The 24,768-nt window shown below is 34.8% G+C and overlaps 1 protein-coding gene and 1 long non-coding RNA gene across 4 annotated transcripts in view; one reads left to right on the forward strand and one right to left on the reverse strand.

Moving 5' to 3' along the window:
• The window catches only part of CNBD1 (cyclic nucleotide binding domain containing 1), a 610,026-nt gene that overhangs the window by 584,326 nt on the left and 932 nt on the right, over positions 1-24,768 (forward strand). The window lies entirely within an intron of this gene.
• LOC135278024 (uncharacterized) overlaps positions 1-24,768 on the reverse strand; it is a 318,342-nt gene that overhangs the window by 96,463 nt on the left and 197,111 nt on the right. The window lies entirely within an intron of this gene.

The raw sequence follows: 24,768 nt of genomic DNA on the forward strand, positions 1-24,768 counted from the left end.
CCTTCATTTCAACCCTGGTGAATCTGATGATTATGTGCCTTGGGGTTGCTCTTCTTGAGGAATATCTTTGTAGTGTTCTCTGTATTTCCTGGATTTCAATGTTGGCCTGCCTTGCTAGGCTGGGGAAGTTCTCTTGGATAATATCCTGAAGAGTGTTTTCCAGCTTGGATTCATTATCCCCATCACATTCAGGCACACCTATCAAACATAGATTAGGTCTTTTCACATAATCCCATATCTCTTGGAGGCTTTGTTAATTTCACTCTTTTTTCTCTAATCTTGCCTTCTCATTTTATTTCATTGAGTTGATCTTCAATCTCTGATATCCTTTCTTCTGCTAGGTCATTTTGCCTATTGAAACATGTGTATGCTTCGTGAAGTTCTTGTGCTGTGTTTTTCAGCTCCATCAAGTTGTTTATGTTCTTCTCTAAGCTGGTTATTCTAGTTAGCATTTCGTCTAGCTTTTTTCAAAGTTTTTAGTTTCTTTGCATTGGGTTAGAATATGTTCTTTTAGCTCAGAGAAGTTTGTTATTACCCACCTTCTGAAGCCTGCTTCTGTCAGTTCATCAGATTCATTCTCCTTCCAGCTTTGTTCCCTTGCTAGTGAAGTGTTGTGATCCCTTAGAGGAGGAGAGGTGTTCTGGTTTTTGGTGTTTTCATCCTTTTTGCACTGGTTTCTTCCCACATTCGTGGATTTATCTACATGTGGTCTTTGAAGTTGGTGACTTTCAGATGGGGTCTCTGAGTGGACATCCTTTTTGTTAATGTTGAAACTATTTCTTTCTACTTTTTAGTTTTCCTTCTGTTAGGCTCCTCTGCTGCAGGACTGTTGGAGGTCCACTCCAGACCCTGCCTGCCTGGGAATCACCCATGGGGTCTGCAGAACAGTAATGGCAATTTTATCTTTTCCATCACTCCCCTTCTCTTTCTGAACTACATACACCTTAGACTACAATCAAGAAAAACATATGGTTTTTTGAATACCTAATGCTCATTTACACCTACATGCATACATATTAAAAAAAACCTCTGTAGTTCACCTTGAATTCAATTTCTTTATTTTTATGATATGTAAGGTACTATAAAACCTATCTCAAGTGTTATCTCTTTAATTCCTCTCTGGCTAAACCAAGTGAAAATGAACACTTTCTCTTGTTTTATGCCCATTGTACCTTGGTAATGTCTGTTATATTCCATCAACATGTTTTCACTTTTTCTGCATCATTTTTAAAAATCTTCTAGCATATGGCCTTTCAAAGACTATAACCAAAAATATTTTATCTCTATATGTGCAGTGACCAGCTCACACTAAACCCTAAAACAAGGTATCGGGTAACTGTTGTATCATTCATGCCAGTTTCCAATAAGCAGTTCAGCAATGTACAATTCAGGATTTCAAGTATATTGTTTTTTTTTGTTTTGTTTTGTTTTTTTGTATTCAGCTGAAAGAACATTCTTCTACCCAAAGCTTACACAATACAGACTTCTGATACTAGCCCTACTGTATTGCTACTAGGTGACAAACAGTACATATCCTGACATTGCTCCTAAATCAAGATCTGGCTCTGATCTCTGAGTAAATTTATCCATCCTGGTAAATACTTTGAAGGCAGTAACTTTAAAAATGAGTTTTGCTTTACTTTTATTACTGATGAAATTGTCTTTCATTCAGCTTAAATATTTTGAGTAGGAATAGTAGTTTTTTGTATATTTTTCACAGCAATGTGAAACATATTCCTACAATAAATACTTCTTACCTCTGTGTTACCTCTGTCTTCCCACTCATTATCACTGCAAATCATAACACTTTAAATGCATACCTACCTTATATTTTTGCTAAGAAAATTTTCATTAATATGATTTTAAACTCCTTGGAGTGAAATTTTAAAATCCCAAACTGTAGATGTCTAATTCTTCATAGAATGTTTACATCAAAATCATGTCATAACACCTCTTAACTGTATCAAAATTAACACCAACCATCAGTGAATTTAGACTTACCAAATGGCTTTGAGTGGAAGATATTTCTAATTTAAGCTTTATTTCAATAAATATATTTATTTCTTGCCATCCTTCTTTGTTATTAAAATTGCCTTTCAAATTCAAGCACATGATATTAGATTACATTTTGATGGTATCTGAACAAACCATGTAAATTCAGTCTATGAATCAAATGAATTTAATCATAACTTTCAGTTATTATGACACCTATTTTTCGTTTAAAAAAGATTCATGGCTTTTGTAACAGAAGGTTTAAAAATTTCCCAGTGCTTTTAGACTTTTAAGACTTGCTGAAAGACTTTCAAGGCCGAACACGCATTTAGTTACCTAATGAACCTTTTTCCTTTATTTATTCTCTCAATATATATTTAGTAGCAACTATGTGTTAGGAACTTAGTATGCAGAGACCAACAAAGCATATATGGTACCTGACTCAGTCTAAAAGGTAGTTGTAGACATTGCATGAGAAAATAGTTATAACTTTTAATTTGCCAAATTAAAACATTAGAGATGTTTTCTACATTCAAAATTAATTTTACAACAATAGTAAATTTTGAAGACATTCTACCATGGGAGGGTTTTGTTTTGAAATTACATCAGATTATGAATATAGGTAAGATTTCCATGTATCCTGCATAATATCAGACTGCTTATTATAAAATAGAAACAAGTTATTTTTATAATTCAATAAACTTTCCAGATGTCATTATCTGTTTTTATTTAATGTTAAGGACTTTATTATTTTACAGAGTTTTAGGTTCATAGCAAAATTAGAAGGTACAGAGATTTTCAATATGACCCTGCAACTACACATGCATAGCCTCCCCCCGTTATCAATATTCCCCACCAGAGTGGTATATTTTTACAATTGATGAACATACCTTGGCACGTCATTATCATCCAAAGTCCACAGTTTATACTGGACTTCACTCTTAGTGTTGTACATTCAATGGGTTTGGATAATGTATAATAACATGTATGCACCACTGTAGTATCATACAGAGTATTTCACTGCACTAAAAGTCACTCCCTCTCTTAACCCCTGACATCCACTGATCCCTATAGTTTTGTCTTTTCCAGAATGTCATATAACTGGAATCATACAGCATGGTCTATGTAACAGTAACATCATACTGTATGATTCCAATTATATGAAATTCCAGAAAAAACAAAATTATATAATATGTATAATTATACAGTATGATATATTATGTATGATGTAGTCTTTTCAGATTGTCTTCTTTAGCTTAGTAAAATGCATTTAAATTTCCTCCATATCATTTACATGGCTTGATAGCTGCTTTTTTGTTTTTTGAGCACTGGATAATATTCTATTATATGGATATACCAGTTGTTTAAATCAGTTAACCTACTGAAAGACATCCTGGTTTCTTGCAAGTTTTGTCAATCATGAATAAAACTGCTATAAACATCCATGTACAGGCTTTTTTGTGGACATAACTTTTCAACTCCTTTGGGTAGATACCTAGGAACTCAATTGCTGGATTGTATGGTAAGAGTGTTTACTTCTGTAAACATCAACCAAATGACTTTCCAAAGTGGCTATACCATTTGAATCCTCACTAGCAATAGAGTCTTCATTGCTCCAAACTATTGAAATCATTTGGTATTGTCAGTATTCTGAACTTAGCCATTTGACTTGATGTGTAGTGGTATGTCACGGTCATAACTTAGGCATAGGCCTAAGAACATTTTGCATTTCCCTAATGACATATAATGTGGAGCATCTTTTTATATGTTTATTTGTCATCAGTATCTCTTCTGTGTGTTTGAAGTGCTGTTAAGGTCTTCAGTCCATTTTTTTATCAGTTTTTTTTTTTTCCTCATTATTGTTGAGCTTTGAGAATTCTTTGTAGACTTTGGGTACAGGTCCTTTTTTGGATTATGTCTTTTGCAAATATATTGTCCTAGTGTATGGATCATTTTCCTATTATTTTGACAATGTTTTTCATAGAGTAGAACATTTTAACTTTAACAAAGTCTAGCTTATCAATTCTTTCTTGTATGGATCATCATTTTGATGTCATATCTAAAAAGTCATCACCAAACCCAAGTTATCTAAATTTTCTCCTATGTTATCTTCTAGGAGTTTTACAGTTTTGCGTTTTACATCTAGGTGTGTGATTCATTTTGTGTTAATCTTTGTGAAGGGTGTATGGTCAATGTCTACATTCATTTTCTTTTTTTGTATGTGAAGTCCAGAGGTTCTAGTAGCATTTGTTGAAAAGGATATCTTTTCTCAATTGTATTTCCTTTGCTCTTTTGTTTAAGATCAGTTGTCTACACTTACTTACATGGGTCCATTTATCTGCTCTCCTTTCTTTTCCATTGATATATTGTCTACTCTTTCATCATTAATACCACACTGTCTTGATTACTATATTCATAGTAAAAACTAAATAAATGACAGATCTTTCTTGTTCATGTATAGGAAAGCTCCATGTTGTCAAGTTATTAGTTCTTTCCATTGATTCTTGCAATCCTAATCAAAATCCCAGCAATTTACTTTTAAATATCAACAAACTGAGTCCATATATGGAGAAGCGAAAGACCCAGACTTGTAAACTCAGCATTGAATGGAAGGAACAAAGTTGGAGAACTGATGCTACTTGACTTCAAGACTAAGTTTTTCTTAATAATTTCTTTCAACTTTTTTACCTACTTAGGCGCTGCCATGGACCTGAGCTATAGGGAATGGCTTTAATACTGTTACTTCAAAAGAGTCACTCATAATGGTCTGCTCTAGATATCAGGTTCATTCAATTAATGTGCACTTACTGAATACTTTTAACAGTTCCTGGAATTTTATAACTGCATAGGCGTAAGAACATTTTAAGTGGCATTTATGAAGACATTAGGGAATCCCCTAGTCATTCTCAGAATTAAATAGAGTGTAGCATAGCACAAGAGGGGTTGTGTGATCTAAAACTATAGGTGAATGCCAGAATAAATATTCATTGTAATTACACTGGTGAGATGTTGATCTAGAATCACTATTTATGAAAAAAGGCAAGGATAGAATGAGAACACTTTGATGTAAGAAGTTATTAGAAATCATTAAGACTAATTATAAAAAGAAGATAAAGGACATAAATTATAATGTGAACTCAAGGAGAACACAATAAAAACCACAATGAGAAAACATAATGGAAACCATGAGAAATTTAATGGCCCCACATTACTATTGCATTTTATTTTGTTTAACATATAATCCTCTTGAATATAGAGTTCAGGTTTTCTTTGTTCTATGTCAAATTGTGAGTAAAATTGTAATACATTTTTAAAAAGAAAAGAACACTTCCGTTATATACGTTCATGTATATAGAAATGATTTCCCAGAAACACTGCATTCCCAGACAAAGCTCTGTGCCAAGAAAAGAAATGACCTAGTGGTTTGAAAACAGCTGGTTGTATTTATCAAGCCTAAGTTCCCCTTGTGTGGTGACTTTGCCTGAATTTTCAGTTATGCAGTTAGTTAATAATATTAAAATACAACATAATGGAAAAGCCAAAAAATGTTCAATTCTATAGCCAACAAATGCTATATTTGTGCCATCAAGATATGGATTTTTTTTCACATCATATATTATAAAACTATGATATCATTTAAAATAGTGTGAAATAAAAGGAAATAACCATTAACGTATCTTGCTGACACATACAAGAAATTCTTGTTATTAAAGGCAGCTTGTACTTAAAAAAAGAATAAATCATCCTTTATTTTTAATCACTAAAGTCACAGAGAAAAACAAATTGGTTTTCTTTCTACATATGTATTTCCCATTATAATCCTGGAGCATATTTTTTTTCACTAGCAGTTTGATTGCATTTGATGCTCACAAAGTGGCTTGGAATAATTTTTGAGTTAGTTCCAACAAAACTTGAATGTGTTTCAAGGTGGATGCATGTGTTGAATAGTCATCCTGGAATATATAAGCAGGAGAGGCAAGAAGAGGTCGATTATGCAATGCTGGTCTTTATTTTAATCAATAAATTTGATTTTATAAAAGTTACACTCTAAGAAGTCAAATCTTAATTCAGAATTGATGACTCACACCCACTTTTTATCTTCCAACACTTCAAATTTTGGGTAAGGGTGTCCTGGACATTCTCTGTTGGCACTTATAACTTCCTCTGTACAGAGGAAATCATTGATATCTGGTTGTCTGTAATACTAGGGTTGCAAATGCAGTTTAGGTTGCACCTATGAGATACATTCATAGGAGTTGTGGGAGGCTGAAAAAATAGCCTTTCTAAGGCAATAGACAGTGGAAAATCTGTAAAGCATCAAATCTCTGATTCTTTTGCAGTCAATCTGAAGCTGGTGGCAGACCTGAATTTTATAAGGTAGATTTACATGCATTTTGTAAATATCCAATTCCTTGCATTGTATTCTCTTCCTGTGGAAAAATCAGAGATGATTTCTATAACACAAATATAACCCTGAGTCATAATATGATACTCTATGGAGCCGAAATTTTACATTAAATTTTTAAGAAGTCATTGTAGTGTCAAAAGCAAAAAGTCCTTTGATCTGGAGTATGAGATACATTTATGAATTAAGGTTCAGTTGAAAATTGAAAACCCACAGATAATTTCTAACATATTAAAAATGTTTGTTTTAATAATTTTGACAAACTGTGAGTTGAAATTGTAATACATTTTTAATTGTATCCATTTCATATGGAAAAAGCACCATTACTATTAGATAATATGTTCTCAATTGGGGGACACATCTTAAGTTGCTTATTACAAATTATTTTTTATTTTTTACATAAATCAAAACTAAAATATATCTTATTATTAAAGCATCTTATGCTTTCTTAATTTTATTTGTGTTTTGTTCTTAATTAGGTGACCAAAAGCAAACAATTGTTTTATATTCAGTAATAGTGAATAGAAAATTTATTTCTAATATCTTTGCATTTTTGGCATTTAAGTAATATAAAAACTGTGTTATATCATAATAAGTTACCTGCATCATTCAAAGAAATAGAATCACCAAGTGGAAGAGATATGGAATATGTGAAAAGAATAAAGGATATGAAGTGAAGAATAGAATGTATTTGGAACACAAAAACAAATGCTCCTGTGCAAGAAGGTAACAACTTAGAGAATCGAAAATGCAGTTACTAAGTACTTACCACATGTCAGAAGACTAGCTGCATATGAAAACTTTTAAATACATTTTATTTACAGAACAAAATATGTAAATGGCATCTCCCCTAAAAAAGAGAAGTTATAGCTCATAATCAGTGGGAAGGGAGCTCTTGTAAACACAAAGGACTATTTCTTTGTCATTTTAATGTATACAGATGAATGTTTAACTCCTTAATTTTCAGCCTTTCTTCTTTTCCACTACATGCATTTAATTACACATTTTTCTTAAAGAATTGCTAATGGCATGCCATATGTTTTGATATGGAATATTTTTTTAAGTGTAATTTTTTTAAAATTTATTTTACTTTAGGTGCATACTATATCTAGCATTTCTCCCCATGTTATCCCTCCCCACCCTTCCCACCCCCTACTGTCTCTCCTGTAATCCCCACAACTGCCCCCAGTGTGTGATGCTCCTCCTCCTAAATCCACGTGTTCTCATTGTTCAACACCCACCTATGAGTGAGAACATGTGGTGTTTGGCTTTCTGTTCTTATGTCAGTTGGCTGAGAATGATGGTTTCCAGATTCATCCAAGTCCCTACAAAGGACATGAACTCATTGTTTTTTATGACTGTGTAGTATTATGGTGTATATGTACCATGTTTTCTTTGTCCAGTGTATCATTGATGGGCATTTGGGTTGGTTCCAGGTCTTTGCTATTGTACACAGGGCTGCAGTGAACATATGTGTGCACATGTCTTTATAGTAGAATGATTTATAGTTCTTTGCGTATATACCCAGTAATAGGATTGCCGGGTCAAATGGAATTTCTATTACTAGATCCTTGAGGAATCGCCACACTGTCTTCCACAATGGTTAAACTAATTTATACTCCCACCAGCTGTGTAAGAGTGTTCCTATTTCTCCACATCCTCTCCAGCATCTGCTGTCTCCAGATTTTTTAATGATCACCATTCTAACTGGCATGAGATGGTACCTCAATGTGGTTTTGATTTGCATTTCTCTGATGACCAGTGATGATCAGCATTTTTTCATATGTTTGTTGGCCTCATATATGTCTCCTTTGAAAAGTTTCTGTTCATATCCTTCACCCACTTTTGAATTGGGTTGTTTGTTTTTTTCTTGTATATCTGTTTTAGTTCTTTGTAGATTATGGATATTAGCCCTTTGTCGGACGGGTACATTGCAAAAATTTTTACCCATTCTGTTGGTTGCCAATTCGCTCTGATGGTTTCTTTCACTGTACAGAAGCTCTGAATTTTGATTAGATCCCATTTGTCTATCTTGGCTTTTATTACCATTGCTTTTGGTGTTTTAGTCATGAAGTCCTTGCCTATGCCTATGTCCTAGATGGTTTTGCCTACGTTTTCTTGTAGTGTTTTTATGGTATTAGGTTTTATGTTTAAATTTTTAATCCATCAGGAGTTAATTTTAGTGTAAAGTGTCAGGAAGGGGTCCAGTTTCTGCTTTCTGCACACTGCTAGCCAGTTTTCTCAACACCATTTATTAAACATGGAGTCCTTTCCCCATTGCTTGTTTTTGTTGGGTTTGTCAAAGATCAGATGGTTGTAGATGTGTGGTCTTTCTTCTGAGGCCTCTGTTCTATTCCATTGGTCTATGTCTCTGTTTTGGTACCAGTACCATGCGTTTTGATTACTGTAGCCTTGTAGTATACTTTGAAGTCCGGCAGTATGATGCCTCCAGCTTTGTTCTTTTTGCTTAGGATTGTGTTGGCTATGTGGGCTCTCTTGTGATTCCATATGAACTTTAAAGTGGTTTTTTCTAGTTCTGTGAAGAAGGTCATTGGTAGCTTGATGGGGATAGCACTGATTCTATAGATTACTTTGGGCAGTATGGCCATTTTCACGATATTAATTCTTCCTAACCATGAACATGGAATGTTTTTCCATCTGTTTGTGTCCTCTCTTATTTCCTTGAATAGTGGTTTGTAGTTCTCCTTGAAGATGTCCTTTACAGCCTTCGTTAGTTGTATTCCTAGGTATTTTATTCTCTTTGTAGCAATTGAGAATGGGAGTTCGCTCATGATTTGGCTCTCTGTGTGTCTGTTATTGGTGTATAGGAATGCTTGTGATTTCTGCACATTGACTTTGTATCCTGAGACTTTGCTGAAGTTGTGTATCAGTTTGAGAAGATTTTGGGCTGAGAAGATGGGGTCTTCTAGATACACAATCATATCATCTGCAAATAGAGACAGTTTGACTTCCTCCTTTCCTAATTGAATACCCTTTCTTTCTTTTTCTTGCCTGATTGCTCTGGCTAGAACTTCCAAAACTATATTGAATAGGAGTAGTGAGAGAGAGCATCCTTGTCTAGTACCTGATTTCAAAGGGAATGCTTCCAGCCTTTGCCCATTCAGTGTGATATTGGCCATAGGTTTGTCATATATAGCTTTTATCATTTTATGATATGTTCTGTCGATACCTAGTTTACTGATAGTTTTTAGCATAAAGGGCTGTTGAATTTTGTCGAAGGCCTTCTCTGCATCTATTGAGATAATCGTGGTTTTTGTCTTTGGTTCCGTTTATGTGATGGATTACATTTATGGATTTGCATATGTTGAACCAGCCTTGCATCCCTGGGATGAAGCCTACTTGATTGTGATGGATAAGCCTTTCAATGTGCTATTGCAATCTGTTTGCCAGTTATTTTATTGAAGATTTTTGCATTGATGTTCATCATGGATATTGGCCTGAAGTTTTCTCTTTCAGTTGAGTCTCTGCCTGGTTTTGGTATCAGGATGATGTTGGTCTCATAAAATGAGTTAGGGAGGATTCCCTCCTTTTGTATTGTTTGATACAGTTTCAGAAGGAATGGAACTAGCTCCTCTTTGTATGTCTGATAGAATTTGGCTGTGAACCCATCTGGACCTGGACTTTTTTTGGTTGGTAGGCTATTGATTGCTGCCTTTACTTCAGCCCTTGCTATTGGTCTATTCAGGGTTTCAACTTCCTCCTTGTTTAGTCTTGGTAGAGTACAAGTGTCTAGGAATTTATCCATTTCTTCCTGGTTTACTGGTTTATGTGCATAGAGCTGTTTGTATTAATCTCTGATGGTAGTTTGTATTTTTGTGGGATCAGTGGTGATATCCTGTTTATCTTTTTTATTGCATCTATTTGATTCTTCTCCCTTTTCTTATTAATCTGGCTAGTGGTCTATTTTGTTGATCTTTTCAAAAAGCAAGCTCCTGGATTTATTGATTTTTTGAAGGGTTTTTTGTGTCTCTATCTCCTTCAGTTCTACTCTGATCTTAGTTATTTCTTGCCGTCTGCTAGCTTTTAAGTTTTTTTGATCTTCCTTCTTTAGCTCTTTCAATTTTGATGATAGGGTGTCAATTTTAGATCATTCCTTGTTTCTCATGTGGGCATTTATTGCTATAAATTTCCCTCTCGACACTGCTTTAAAGGTGTCCCAGAGATTCTGGTAAGTTGTGTCTTCATTCTGATTAGTTTCGAAGAACATCTTTATTTCTGCCTTCATTTCATTGTTTATCCAGTCGACATGCAGAAGCAAGTTGTTCAGTTTCCAAGTGGTCATGAGTGTGTTTCTTAATCCTGAGTTCTGGTCTGATAGACTGTTATGATTTCCGATCTTTTGCATGTGCTGAGGAGTGATTTGTTTCCAATGATGTGGTCAATTTTAGAGTAAGTGCAATGTGGTGCTGAGAAAAATGTATATTCTGTGGATTTGGGGTGGGGCATTCTGTATATGTCTATTAGGTCTGCTTGGTCCTGATCTGCATTCAAGTCCTGGATATACTTGTTAATTTTCTGTCTCATTGATCTAATATTGACAGTGGAGTGTTGAAGTCTCCCACTATTACTGTGTGAGTCTAAATCTCATTTTAAGTCATTAAGAACTTGCTTTATCTATCTGGGTGCTCCTGTGTTAGGCGCATATATATTTAGGATAGTTAGCTCTTCTTGTTGGATTGATCCTTTTACCATTATGTAGTGCCCTTCTTTTTCTTTTTTGATCTTTATTGGTTTGAAGTCCATTTTATCAGAGTGTAGGATTGCAACCCCTGCTTTTTTTTTGTTCTCCATTTGCTTGGTAAATCTTCTTCCATCCCTTTATTTTGAACCTATGTGCGTCTTTGTATGTGAGATGAATTTCCCAAATACAGCACACTGATGGGTCTTGATTTTTATCCAGTTTGCCAGTCTGTGTCTTGATTGGGGCGTTTAGGCCGTTTACATTCAATGTTAATATTGTTATGTATGAATTTGAGCCTGCCATTTTGTTACTGGCTGGTTTTCTTTCCCGTTAGTTGACTCATTTTCTTCATTGCATTTTTGGTCTTTGCCAAATGGTTTGCTTTTGCAGTGACTGGTACTTGTTCCTTTCCATGCTTAGTCATTCAGGTGCTCTTGTAGGTAATGTCTAGTGGTGATGAAGTCTCTCAGTAATTGCTTATCCATACAGGATTTTATTTCTCCTTCACTTACAAAGCTTAGTTTGGCTGGATATGGGATTCTGGGTTGAAAGTTCTTTTCTTTAAGGATATTGAATATTTTCCCTCACACTCTTCTGGCTTGTAGGGTTTCTGCTGAGAGATCCGCTGTGAGTCTGATGAGCTTCCCTCTGTGGGTGCCTGACCTTTCTCTCTGGCTAGCCTTAGCATTTTTTCCTTCATTTCAACCCTGGTGAATCTGACGATTATCTACCTTGGAGTTGCTCTTCTTGAGGAATATCTTTGTGGAGTTCTCTGTAATTCTTGAATTTGAATGTTGTACTGCCTTGCTAGGCTTGGGAAGTTCTCCTGGATAATATCCTGGAGAGTGTTTTCCAGCTTAGGTTCATTCTCCCCATCATATTCATGTACACTGATCGAGCGTAGATTAGGTCTTTTAACATAATCCCATATTTCTTGGAGGCTTTGTTCATTTCTTTTCACTCTTTTTTCTCGTCTTGCCTTCTCTTTTTATTTCACTGAGTTGATCTTCAATCTCTGATAGCCTTTCTTCTACTTGATCGATGTGTCTATTAAAATTTGTGTTTGCTTCACGTAGTTCTCGTGCTGTGTTTTTCAACTCCATCAAGTCGTTTATGTTCTTCTCTAAGCTGGTTATTCTAGGTAGCATTTTGTCTAACCTTTTTTCAAGGTTTTTAGTTTCTTTGCATTTAGTTAGAATGTGTTTCTTTAGTTCAGAAAAGTTTGTTGTTATTCACCTTGTGAAGCCTGTTTCTGTCAATTCATTGCACTCCTTCTCGGTCATGTTGTGATCCCGTGTTTTTGAGGAGTTGTGATCCCTTGAAGAAGATGTGTTCTGGTCTTTCTTTGATGGTTTCATCTTTTTTGTGCTGGTTTTTTTTCCATCTTTGTGAATTTACCTGGCTATGGTCTGAGGGAGCTGCTTGTTGAGGTCGCTTGTCTGCCTGTGGAGTTGCTACTGGGTTTCTAGGGACTCCTTCAGGTTACTAGGGAAGCTTCCTGTGTCTTTTTTGTTTACACTGGGGTTTTAGGTCCACCTCTTCCACTGACCTGGCAGTGCTGCTGAGTGGTCAAGAACACAGTCCTGTTGCTATGTAGGCTTCCTGTGTTTTTTGTTAAAACATGTAGCCCAGTCCCACCCCTTTAATGGTGGTTTGTGCCCATCCTCCAAGGGGTTGGATCATGCAGGGTTCAGCTGAGACTGTGACACTGGCTGCACAACCCACTAGAGTCTCAGAGCTACAGCCCTCTGGGGTTTATGGTGGAGGGTAGGGACCCGCCCAGCTTCACTCAGTCTTCTCCTCCTTTTAGCTTCCTCTCTCTCTGGTCATAGGGTAGGGGCCCACCCAGCTGCTCCTGCTTACAGCTCCCTCTCTCTCTGGGCGGGGGGAGGGGGGGGTGACAGCTTGGTCCACAGGCTCTCCCAGCTGACTTTTGGGCTTATGTGTCTGTTTAGGTCTATGTGCCAATCCAGGGCACCGTCCTGGATTATTATTCAACTCTGTACTTTTATAATTCCCAGCGTTTGACTGGCAAAGATCCCCTGTTTTGTATATTGCTGAGGCTTTGGGGGAAGTGCTGTATTTGGACCAGAGTGCCAGAGGGGGAGCCTCCGACTTGCTGGTCAGATGCACTTTCTGGGTGAAGCAGCACCCCTCCCCGCCTCGGTCTGCCCTGCATGGGCTTTGCTCACTGTCAGACCAGACCCATTGAAATGCACCTGGTACCTTGGTTGGAGCTGAGTGATCTCTGGATTTCTGCGTCTCTCTCGCTGGGTGTTGTACACCGGAATTGTGTCTATTCGGCCATCTTGGAGCATCTCCTCGATATGAAATATTTTTATTACCAATCAATTCAAATATTTTCTGTTTTCTTCTTTGACTCATGAAGTATTAGGAGTATATTTTTAAATTTCCATACATATATGAGTTTTCTACAAATCTTTTGTTTTGCACTGCTCATATGTTCCCATGAGAGCTCACAGTTGAGTACCTCTAAAGGAATTGTCCTCAGGTGAAGAGAGCTTCCAGATCTATGTTTGTATGCCTTCCCTAGGGGTTGCCTGCATCCAGTGAATTGTAGATGTACCTAAATGTAAAATTGCTACATTTTCTGGGGTTATGGGTTGAATTGTGCTCCCCTCTCCTTCATATATTGAAGTCCTAACTTGTAGTACCTCAGAATGTTGAAATGGGAGAGTTCCTTATCCCTCTCACAGGATGTGTGACAGAGGTGTGGCTTGCTTCTCAGTCTCCCTGTTGCCCTGCCACTCCAACCCCTAAGGGGAACATTCAGACAGGCAGGTGCAGAGGCTGTGGAGAGTGCTTTTAGGCTCCGTCCCATGACAGTGTCTAGGATTCCGGAAGCCAAGTGGGCGTGTGTTATAGTGTGCTCTCTCAGCTTTGCTGTCTGCAGTTGCCTTGTGTGAATCAATTCTATAGACCATCTGCCTTACTGCAAGTGCAGGGGGCCTGAGTTCTTGCCCTGTATACCAAAAGAATCAGATCACACGCAGGCTGGAAGGATGAGTGCAAGGTTTTACTGAGTGGTGGAGGTAACTCTCTCTCTCAGGAAATGGATGGGGAGCCAGAGAGGAGGGACGAGTGGGAAGGTGTTCTTATCCTGGAGTCCAGCTGTTCAGTTGTTCAGAGGCCTCTTCCCTCCTTCTCTGCCATGCCACCCACCACTCTCTACTGCTTCCGACTACTCTGTTCCTCTGCTCTTCTCCACGTTCAGTTGCTTGTGTCTGTGGCTGTTAAGGTGTCAGGTTTATATTGGCACAGGATGGAGGGCATGATGGGTAAGAGTGGTCTTGGAGAAGGCAACATTGGGGCATGAAAACAGGAGTGTCTGTTCTCACTTAGGTCGATAGGCAGAATCCCGAGGGTGGAGCCCTCACCAGGGACCCTGCCCTTCTCTAACCAGCACTTCCCTGCCCCCCTCCTGTATCAATTTGACCTTATTTGGATATAGGGTCATTGTAGATGCTATTAGGTAAGATGAAGTTATACTGGAACAGGGTGGGACACTAATCTAATATGATTGGTGTTCTTATAAAAAGGAGAAGTTTGAAGACATACATTGGAATGTGCATGCACAGATATATACACACACACATACACATGCAGTGAGAGTGCCATGTGAAGTTGAAGGCAGAGATTTGGGTGATAAGCCAAGAACACCAAAGATGATTGCTAGCAAACTATCAGAAATAGGCATGGAACAGATTCTTCTCTACAGCCTCAGAAAAAACAAATCCTACCCACACCTCGATCTTAGGCTTTGAGCCTCCACAATGTTGAGTCAGTACATTTTTTTATTTAAGTCATTCTGTTTATGATACTTTAGTATGGCTGCTCTAGGAAATAATGTACTGGGCACATTTTTATTTATTTTTACTATTTTGTGTTATCCATATTTATTCCTGTGTTTGCCATAAAGCTATTTTCTCTAATATTAAGGTAGCTATGTATCTTTTTCTTTTTATTGACAGATGATTGATAAATATCATTGAAATATGATTTTATACTGCTGGTTAAAACAAGAAATGTTGGACAATTTAGCTTCATTCATTCTAATTGTAACTTAAATGTTTTTGTTCTATATTCTATTATTTTCCCTCCACATTATTAATTTTACATGGTAAGTATTCTTTCAGATGTACCTACATACTTTTACACTTTTAATCCTATTAATTTCTACTTGCATCCCAGGCATTCTGTTCTGAATCACTTTCTTTGTTTTTAAAGACATTCCTTAGAATTACTTTTAATGAGGTTCTCCTCGTAATAAAATTTATGTTATTATTTGTCTGAAAACATTTTTATTTTGCTTCACCTTTTGAGAGATAATTTTATTGCGTATAAAGGCTAGATTGGTAGGGTTTTCTTTTTTTTCTCTTTAGCATATTAAACTCTAAACTATTGAACTCTAGTTTTCTCCCTCCTCCCTTACCATGAGAAAATCAGCTACGACATTTACTACCACTTATTTGAAAGGAAGGTATCTTTTTCCTCAGAGTACTTTAGAGGTTTTCTTTTTTGCATTTTTCTTTCTGGAGTTCTTAGATGAAATGCTTGGTTTTGAATTCTTCTTGTATATCTGGTCTTGAATGTATGGAATGGTGTCTTTTATCAATTTGGGAAAATTCTCAGCCATTATCTTGTCAAATATTTCCTCTGCCCCATTACTCTCTTTATTCACCTGGAACATCAATTAAGCATATATTAAATCATTTTATTCTATTTTCCTAAAATGCTTACTTTTAGTCATATTCTAAATCCTGGATTATTTCATTTTCTTATTCCATTATTAATTTAACTTTTATATTTTAAAGTTACATCTTATTCATTTTAAAGCTTACTGTGCCCCATTTTAAGTTCCTGTTTCCTGTTGATATTTTAGAATGTATCCACTATTTCTTCAAACATATTAAATGAAATTATATCATAGTCTGTGGCTGATAATTCCCATTCATAAAAAGCCTTTGCTGCTCTGTTTATGCTGTCTTTGGTTTCTACTAGTTATAACCTATTCTGTGTTTCTTTGCTGTTCTGAGTATCTTCACCAGACATTGTTATGCAAGATTAGCTTTTAAATTAATTTGACACCCGGGATGAAATTCTTTCTCAGGAGAGGATTTGTACTACCTTCTTCCAGAACAGCTTTAAAACATGGAAGACTTAGGGGTTTCAGACCATGTGAGAACTGGTCCATTTCTCATTCATCCTTACCGTCAAGGTGTAGGATTTTGGAGACAGCTTTTGTGAAAGAACCTCCTGCTATACTCCTTAGCTTTTGTGGACATTTGGTTTTGATTTCTTAATCCCACTTTCTTCATGAAGTTATAAAAACAAAAATTTGAGTTTTGCAGATTAGCAAATAGGTTATGGGAAGAGTGGATTTTTAACTCATTTAATCTTTAAATTCCCATTTCTACCTCAGGATTGTTTTGGTATTTTCTTACAACAGTCTTGTTAGCATTTAGAGGCTTTTAAAAAGTCAGATGAATCATCCATACTTCTGTTTTTTGCATGATTGTTGACTAATTTCATCTCCAATTAGAAGATATAAAAATCCCCCAATTAATTATTTTTAATGGGCAGTTTAATTCTGAGGCAGGATCTATGAAATGTTTTACAATTGGAATAACACTCTTCGTGTAGGAATTATGAATGTATGTATATGCTTCATAATGGATATCTATAATTAGACTTGCCATTTGATGACGACTGATTTTGCAGCAGAGAAAATTGTCTTATGTATTTTATACTTATCTTTTTTATGATACTTTTCGTTCAGTAACTTAAGTATTGACTTGCATGGCATACAAGGCACTATAGCCCTGTTGGCAGGACCTAAGTCTTATTCTTATACACAATATAGCATAATGGCTAAGTGTACAACCATGGAGCTAGAACCCTTCAATTCCAACTCTTCCACTAGCTATACTGTGACTACTATTACTCTCTGAGACTCTGTTTTCTCATTTGTAAAATAAGGATACTATTTAACTTATAGTTCAAAGACTAATTGAGCTGATGTAAATGAAGCAATGAAAAGTTGCCTGTCACATAATAAATATTAATCATTACTTTAAATATCTGTCCCAGTAACAAGCACTGTACTTTTGCCAAAGTCTTCAATAAGTTCTTGATTAGTGATATAACAGACATAGTTCTCCTAAGACTGTCATTTAATTGTACAATGGTACCCCATATGTGCTTTCAGAGTTATACAGATTTATCCCTGTAAATCGTAACAGTCCCCAAAGGCTAGTATTAAAAGCCATGAATTTCATTTTTAAAGTTAACAAACTACTAAACAAGTTATAATTTGAGTCACAGATTAAGAACATAGTAAAGCCAGTGACACAGCTATAAAAGTTTTCTTTAAATTACTTATGCATATAATAGATGTCATGTTTTTGGACTTTATTTAAAAAGCTCATTAAAATGTCTCTCACCGCCTTTTGTGTATTATGACAAAATTCACAAAATGCCAAAAAATCTGTTGTATTTAAGATTCTGCAGAAAGTATGACTTCATGCAACTAAAGCCCACATCTGATAAGTAAAATTAATTTCAGGCAACATCATCCAAAAACATTTAAGTAGTCATTTTGTAATTTCCTTAACCTAGTACAGATATGTCTCAGAGAACACAAAGAGAAGGCCTTTATCAGCACAGTTTTTTGGTATTCACCCATAGTCATCTGTCCCTTCCTAGGCCCAAGCTGTTGTCTTATCAAGTAATATATATTTTTTTCAAATATGAAAGTTTAAATAAAAGCACATAAAAGAAAATAACTATCATTTATGAACAACGACCCAGATAGAAATCTCATCAATGTTTACATTTGGCACAGAGTGACAACATAAGGAGACAAAGAAAGATAGATATTTGGCCCATTTTCTTTCTGTTATATAACAGTATTCTAAACTGATAACACATTTTAACTGTGCTGAAAGATAATTTTGGTTGCAGTTTTTAATTCCACTTAATATTACTTTCCTAAGAAAGGAATATATAAATTACATTTCTCAAAAATATTTTAATATGGAACTTCTTTGTCCCAATAAATCTTGCTTAAATACTTATTAGGAAACCCACATTTATTAGGAAACCCACATATAGAGGTTCACTATTATTTGTTTAAAACAGACATTCACTTTTGTGGTAAACTTATATTCTCATTCCAATTTTTTCTGAGGTTTTTCTAAAGGTTTTGTCATACAGTATGATTGTTATATGGCTTGCCTTATTTGACCTGCTGTTATACATTTTGTTAATAGATTACTTCTTTCAAATCTTTATTGGGTTGATTTTGGGTCAAATTTTCTGTTGCATGGTACATTATCTTAATATTCAGATTAATTTAATGTATATTCATAAGGAATAATGGTCAATATATTTTAATTGCGGCTGATTTTAATATTTTGGTATCAAGAGACTTATTAGAAAATTTACATGAACATTTAAAAATTGTATCTGCATTCTTAATTGTATCCCAGATTTTTAGTAGTTTCTTAGAAAAGTGATTTTCAAGCTATCAGATCTGCTGTATAGAATGGAGACAGAATAATTTTTATTTTTTCTGTAACAAGTGAGCAAATCTGAAAACAACCATTGAGTATTCACTGTGGAAATTGTGACTAATCGTAGTTTCTAAATGTTCTTATTTGATATTAATATTTTAAGTAAAATAGCTACCTTTAAGAACTATGAAAGATCCGTGGTTTTGCCCCATTCATAAGCTAAAAAGTTAATGTCTGAAAGAGTTAATAAGATTAAGGTGAGTTTCATGGAAGCTAGAAGAAGACATAAGACTCTTGGGTCAGAGACTCAGGATTATGCTACTTATGACATGGTAGGCAACATGAGCTCCATGTTTTTATTCTTTTCTCCTTGCTCTTAAAATCCCATAGGAACGACGTGAAACATCCTAGGTAGGTGTATGCTCTCAGAAGGTTTATGTCATAGCTGATACACCCAAAGCTTAGAAACACCAAGCTATTCAACAGCTTCTTGCAAACCTGCCCCATCTTTGCCTCAGAGGGTGACATTATCTTTACTTTTCTGGACAGCAAACAAATCTACCTTCTGCCTCAGAGGGAGACACTGTCTTTATCTTCCATATTGTTCACTATTTAAAACATCCTTGTAAACTTAGTTTTTTGATTCAGAGTAGCTCAAAAGATGCTCAGAGGAGGGCAGAAACACCTGGGGAAATTGTCTTTCAACAGCTAAGGTATCACATTTTTTCCCTAATACATTCAAGATTATTTTCTGCAGTACACAATCTACCATTTATTTATGTTACATCCCATTTTTACATTTACAATTTTTCTTATGCTTTTCTATTTTTGTGATTACATTCAATTTAATTTTTCTTGTTTGCACAAAGAGCATAATCCTGAATGTAAATGTTCTTCATGCTGCTGTCATAGGCATGTGTATTCTCTGTGCATGAAATAGTTCTTCCTGTTTTAAAAACTGTAGTTTTACCTACCTCCAAAATATTTTGCTTTTATCTAATGACATTTAAAATTAATGACAATTAATGACTTATTGAGTTTTCCTACATTATTAACCAACAGAAAAATTTGTGACCCACTGACAGGGAAATGGAGGCCTTTGGATAGTATTTTTCAGATGTGTACATGACTTGACTTCAGCCTTAAAATTGATGTCCTTTTACTTTCTCCCCAACATGGTTGAATACAAGTAAATTAATAGACATTGATATCTTAACATACTGTAGCCAGATAGTATAGTACACAGAAATACTCCAAGCACTGAGCTAAGCAGTGGGAATGGAATGAAAAACCAGAAAAATAGGCTATTTGCCCTTGTAAAGCTTGTACAATAGTTCATGGCACCATAACATTTTCTACAATTATAATTTTGCAATATTCTGTGAGAACATTATTACTTATTTTTTTAGTATTTTTCTTCCTCACTGGACTGTAAGCCCCATGATAGACTAACTATACTGTCCTTTAATGATATGTCTACCCACATTTTGCCACACTGTCATTTTCCTACCCTATACAAGCATACTTTAGTGATATTGTAGGTTTGGTTCTAAACTACTGTAATAAAGTGAGTCACACATTTTTTTTGGTTACTCAGTGCATATAAAAATTATTTTTACATTGTACTGTAGTCTAGTAAGTGTGTAATAGCATTATGTCTAAAAAGTGCACATGGCTTAATTAAAAGTAGTTTATTGCTAAAACATGCTGACACAGAGACACAAAGTGAACATGTTATTGAAAAAATTGTACTGATAGATGCTAGGTACAGTGTTGCTCACAAACCTTCAATTTGTAAAAAAAAAAAAATGCAGTACCTACAATATGCAATCAAGGGAAGCTTAATAAACTGAGATATGCTTATAACTCTTCACAAAGTAGATATATTTCTCACTGTTTTAAAATATTTAATTATCTTACATATTTTAAATATTTAAAATAAGATGGCCTTGTTGCCCTTGTTTTGTACCATTTATTTAATGTTATATCTCATTTATTTGGCAAGATTTTTCCATTTTTTCCAAAAAGGAAGTCTTGAAGGACTTCTATCAAATTTCTCTGAGGCCGAATCAGATGGCAAACAAATTATTACAAATAGAAAAACACAGCTGATGAACAATCAGTAGTTTTCCAAGACTAAGTGCCCCTTCTTTTTCATCTTAAGACACTTGGAGATTTCTAAGAGATCTCTATTTAGCATTTATTATATGTTTACCAGAATTATGTTTTTCTAAAAAGTTGTATCACTTGCCCATTTTAAAAACCTTGACTCTATTTTCACTATAATCTATTAAGTTACATGCACTGAGTTCAAGGTTTTTCATGTTAAACCTCATACAATTTCTGGACTTGAGACAAACTACCACAACCATTCAACATGTGCCCTATACCCTAGCCAATAAAAGTCACCTTTACTTTTTAAACTTTATTTAATGCTTCCGTATCTTTAGCTAGCCCTATTGGTCTTAGTCAAAGATTTAATAGTTAAAATAGATAACTAATGGGGAATGAAAATAATATCATTACATATTGAAATGAACAGATACATTGAGCATAAAGAAGAATTAAAGGAATACACATGGATAGTGTTTGTAAATAAGTTGGGGTAAAATAAATAGAGAATTAAATTTACAGAAACAGGAGAATCCCCAAAATACTGAGTTTCTGGAACTGTTCAAAAACAAAAGAACTAAAGCAATAACAAGAGAGAAAGGCTAAAACCACCTATGTAACAATTATTATTAGAATTTTAAAAGATGTTATTCCCAAGAACAATTATGAAAACAGTAATTCAAAATTGGGCATAGAGCCATGAGTCTAGAAGCAAGAATCCCTTAGGTCATTATAAGAAATCACTCTCAAGTTTACAAAATTGCTACTGTATAAGTTATAACTTTGAGAAAATGCTAAAGTAATATTTTTGCCTTAAAAGAAGAAAAAAATGGGTGCCTGGTTGTGATTGTCTACATATAGATATTAATTCCAAGTGATTTAGCTAAGCAAATGCTAATGCACATCAAAAGAATATGATTATAATGTGATCAAAGTATACTCATTTGAAATGCTTTCAGACACAGTATATTTTTTAAATAAGTATAATATTAAAGAATTAAAGTAAGGACAAAGAACCTTATATTGTTTTCAGTTCATTTACCTTGGATAATATCTCAAATGTGTTGTGTTTAATTTAATTTTAGTAATTAAACTTATAGCTATCTTTGTAAAAAGAAAGTAAGATGTGATGGCAAGATACAAAAAAGATTCAGAGCCTGAAGCAATGGGTTCACTAAGGATTGGCTAAAATGTTAATTTTAATGATGATCTTCATTAAATATTTGGAAAGGAAAATAATAATTGATTTAAAGATGAATGTGTTACAAACTTAGAGGAGTATGTTTCAAAAAGCAGTCAGATTAAAATAGGATCACAACTCATTAAGTTTTGTGCACCTAGACTCTAGAGCCTAAACACAGACTCTGTCAATTAATAAGTGATCAGTAGCACCCGGATGAATGACGACTGCATATATAGAACTCAGATTCATACTCAATATATATTAACTATTTGTTTGCAGTTTGTTCATTGAGTGTGTTCTTTGTGGAACAAATTAGTTAATAGCTGGTAATAACTATTGTTGTTTATATGCATCTTTTTTTCAATTAACTAGAAAGAGGATGTGCAATGATTTGCAAAGGAGAAAACAGGGAGTACTGCAGAAGTAGACAGTCATAGAGATTTCTGGTGTAAACCTTCATTACTACATACCTTGATATAACATCCACCCCACCCTATGATGTTACATTATATATAATTACCTAAGGCTTTATGTCACTTACAAACCAGGGGTAACATTAACATTCAGAAGTTTAGTAGACTGTGCCTACACACATTAATATATATTATATATTGCATATATTTAAGTATTATGTATATTTAAATAATATTTTATCAAGTTTGTAATATATTGCCTGATTTTGATTAAAAAGACAGAGCATTGTTATATTCAAACTCCTCTTTGTAGAAACACTGAATTAGAGATTTTCAATAAATTGGTATATTAAATTCCTTTGACGACAGAGCAAACATCGCACAAAAGAATTTACATTTTACATTTTACTGCAGTCTTATTCTTTGCAGACCCTCCAATAGTTCTGTTTAAACAGATGTACCACAGATGTGGAAACATCTGGCAGGTAAACACAATTCTGCCATGACCATACTCAGGTTAGGATTGTGCATTTTTTGACATCTAATTGTTAAGCAAGGATCCATGCATGGAAGAAGTCATTGCTTCAAATGACATACTTCTACTTCTCATTTTTAAAAAATATTTTCATATGTGCTCACTGGATATATTTTGTGTCCAGTTACTTTTTGTGTGTTTTAGAAATGGTATATGATTTTCAGTGTTTTTTTAATTTTTCTTAAGAAATCACCTACTCAAGTGTAAGGAAGAGGTTGAATTAAAGTCAATAATCCATTGATATGAGCCACTTTCATTTTTTTTTCTTCCAAAGAGTTTTGCAGGTCCATTCAAATTACAAGAAAATTATTTCAGTTGTACACACTAAATATACCAAGCCATCAAATTATTAGATTTTATTTCTTCACTTAGGTTTCGTATGTCTCAGAGAGGTATGAAACTTCTTTAAATGTTATATATAACCATAGAAGAGCCTTCAACTGGCTTCTTTCTGTCATTAGCATAAATGTATAGGATAAGATATACATATAATATATGCTGTGAGTTAGTATATTTGTGGTGTTTGTAATTTTTAGTTAATGTTTTTGGTAAAGGAGGAGATAGAAAGCTGGAAAAATGAAAAATTTTTGCAGGATATATTAATAAACATTAAAATATGCAATTTTTAAAGTCACTCTCCCATTTTTATGAGCCAGGAAACATTTATGAGCAAAGAAAATATTTTACAAAGCTCAATGTCTGAATATCTATAACGTTTACCCAAATCAAAGCAAATTAGTAAGATTTACAGCATTTTACAGAGAGTGTTATAAAGCCCTGAGGGAAAAAACAGATTGTACCATTTCACTTAGTACTGGGAATTTGGGTGATATGTAGTGACAATAAGAGACTTCTCACTCCTAAAGAGACTGAGGCTGTGTGACTCCAGGGATCACTGTGCACTGTGGGAAGCTGTAAAACCCATCTAATATTTATCAAGATGTGCATTGTAATGCAAACAGTCTGAAATCATACACCACACAAACAACCTCGGCCTGGATAGAATAGCAAACCAAGGAAATGTAATGATAAGCTAGGTTCTTATGCTACATTTCTCAGCCCCATTTCTTCAGTTTCATCACTTATTTATTTTTTTCTAGCCATTTCAGTATTAATCAATGAATTAGATTTATTTTCAAATGCATCATGAAATACCCAAGTTTTCAGGTTTGTTTGTTAGTTTGCTTGCTCTCCTTCAAAACTTGCAGTTTTCCTGAAAAGTCTACTTTTGTTTGTTTGTGTTTAAAATAATCCACACATCTAAATTTTAATCAGGTTTCAGTAATATTAAATATTAACTCTGGTTCAGAAATGTATGGCTACTCCCCCAACTTCTGCTTGGAATCAACAAAAGTAAACTATGAGTTTCCACTGTATTACCACAGGACAAAAGCACTCCCAAATTTTCCATTACAAGCATTCATTCATTGAAAAGAGATTTTTTTTCACAAAAAGACTTAAGATGTTACACTACAGAGGTCTAGAAACTCACAGAATGGTCTGCATGGCAATCAGCCCACAATGGGCTTCTAATTCCTTCACCATAGGGGCCAAGGGTACTTCCAAGTTTCCAACTAGGATGTTTGCAATGTGCTTTTTCCTTTGACAGCTGTTAAATGCCATAATGTCTACAAAAGCAGATGCTGGGAGTACTCCAGATGTCTTAACACAGTGGTAGGTCCCATTCCTAATAACAGACATGGAGAGAGAAAGGCTGACTGAATATCTATAGGACTTTCTTAATCTCTAGTGTGTTGTCGACATTTATGGTTCTAGGTGGGGAATCTGGATGCTACCAAATGTGTATTTTTCACTTCTGGGTTTAAGTATCAGGCTATATTTAAATTTTTCTATTCCCATTCATTAATTCTATCCTATATCTCCATCTCAG

This window comes from Aotus nancymaae, unplaced genomic scaffold (genome assembly GCF_030222135.1).
Source record: "Aotus nancymaae isolate 86718 unplaced genomic scaffold, 86718_ANA_hifiasm-v0.15.2.pri h1tg000036l, whole genome shotgun sequence".
Classification (NCBI taxonomy): domain Eukaryota; kingdom Metazoa; phylum Chordata; class Mammalia; order Primates; family Aotidae; genus Aotus; species Aotus nancymaae.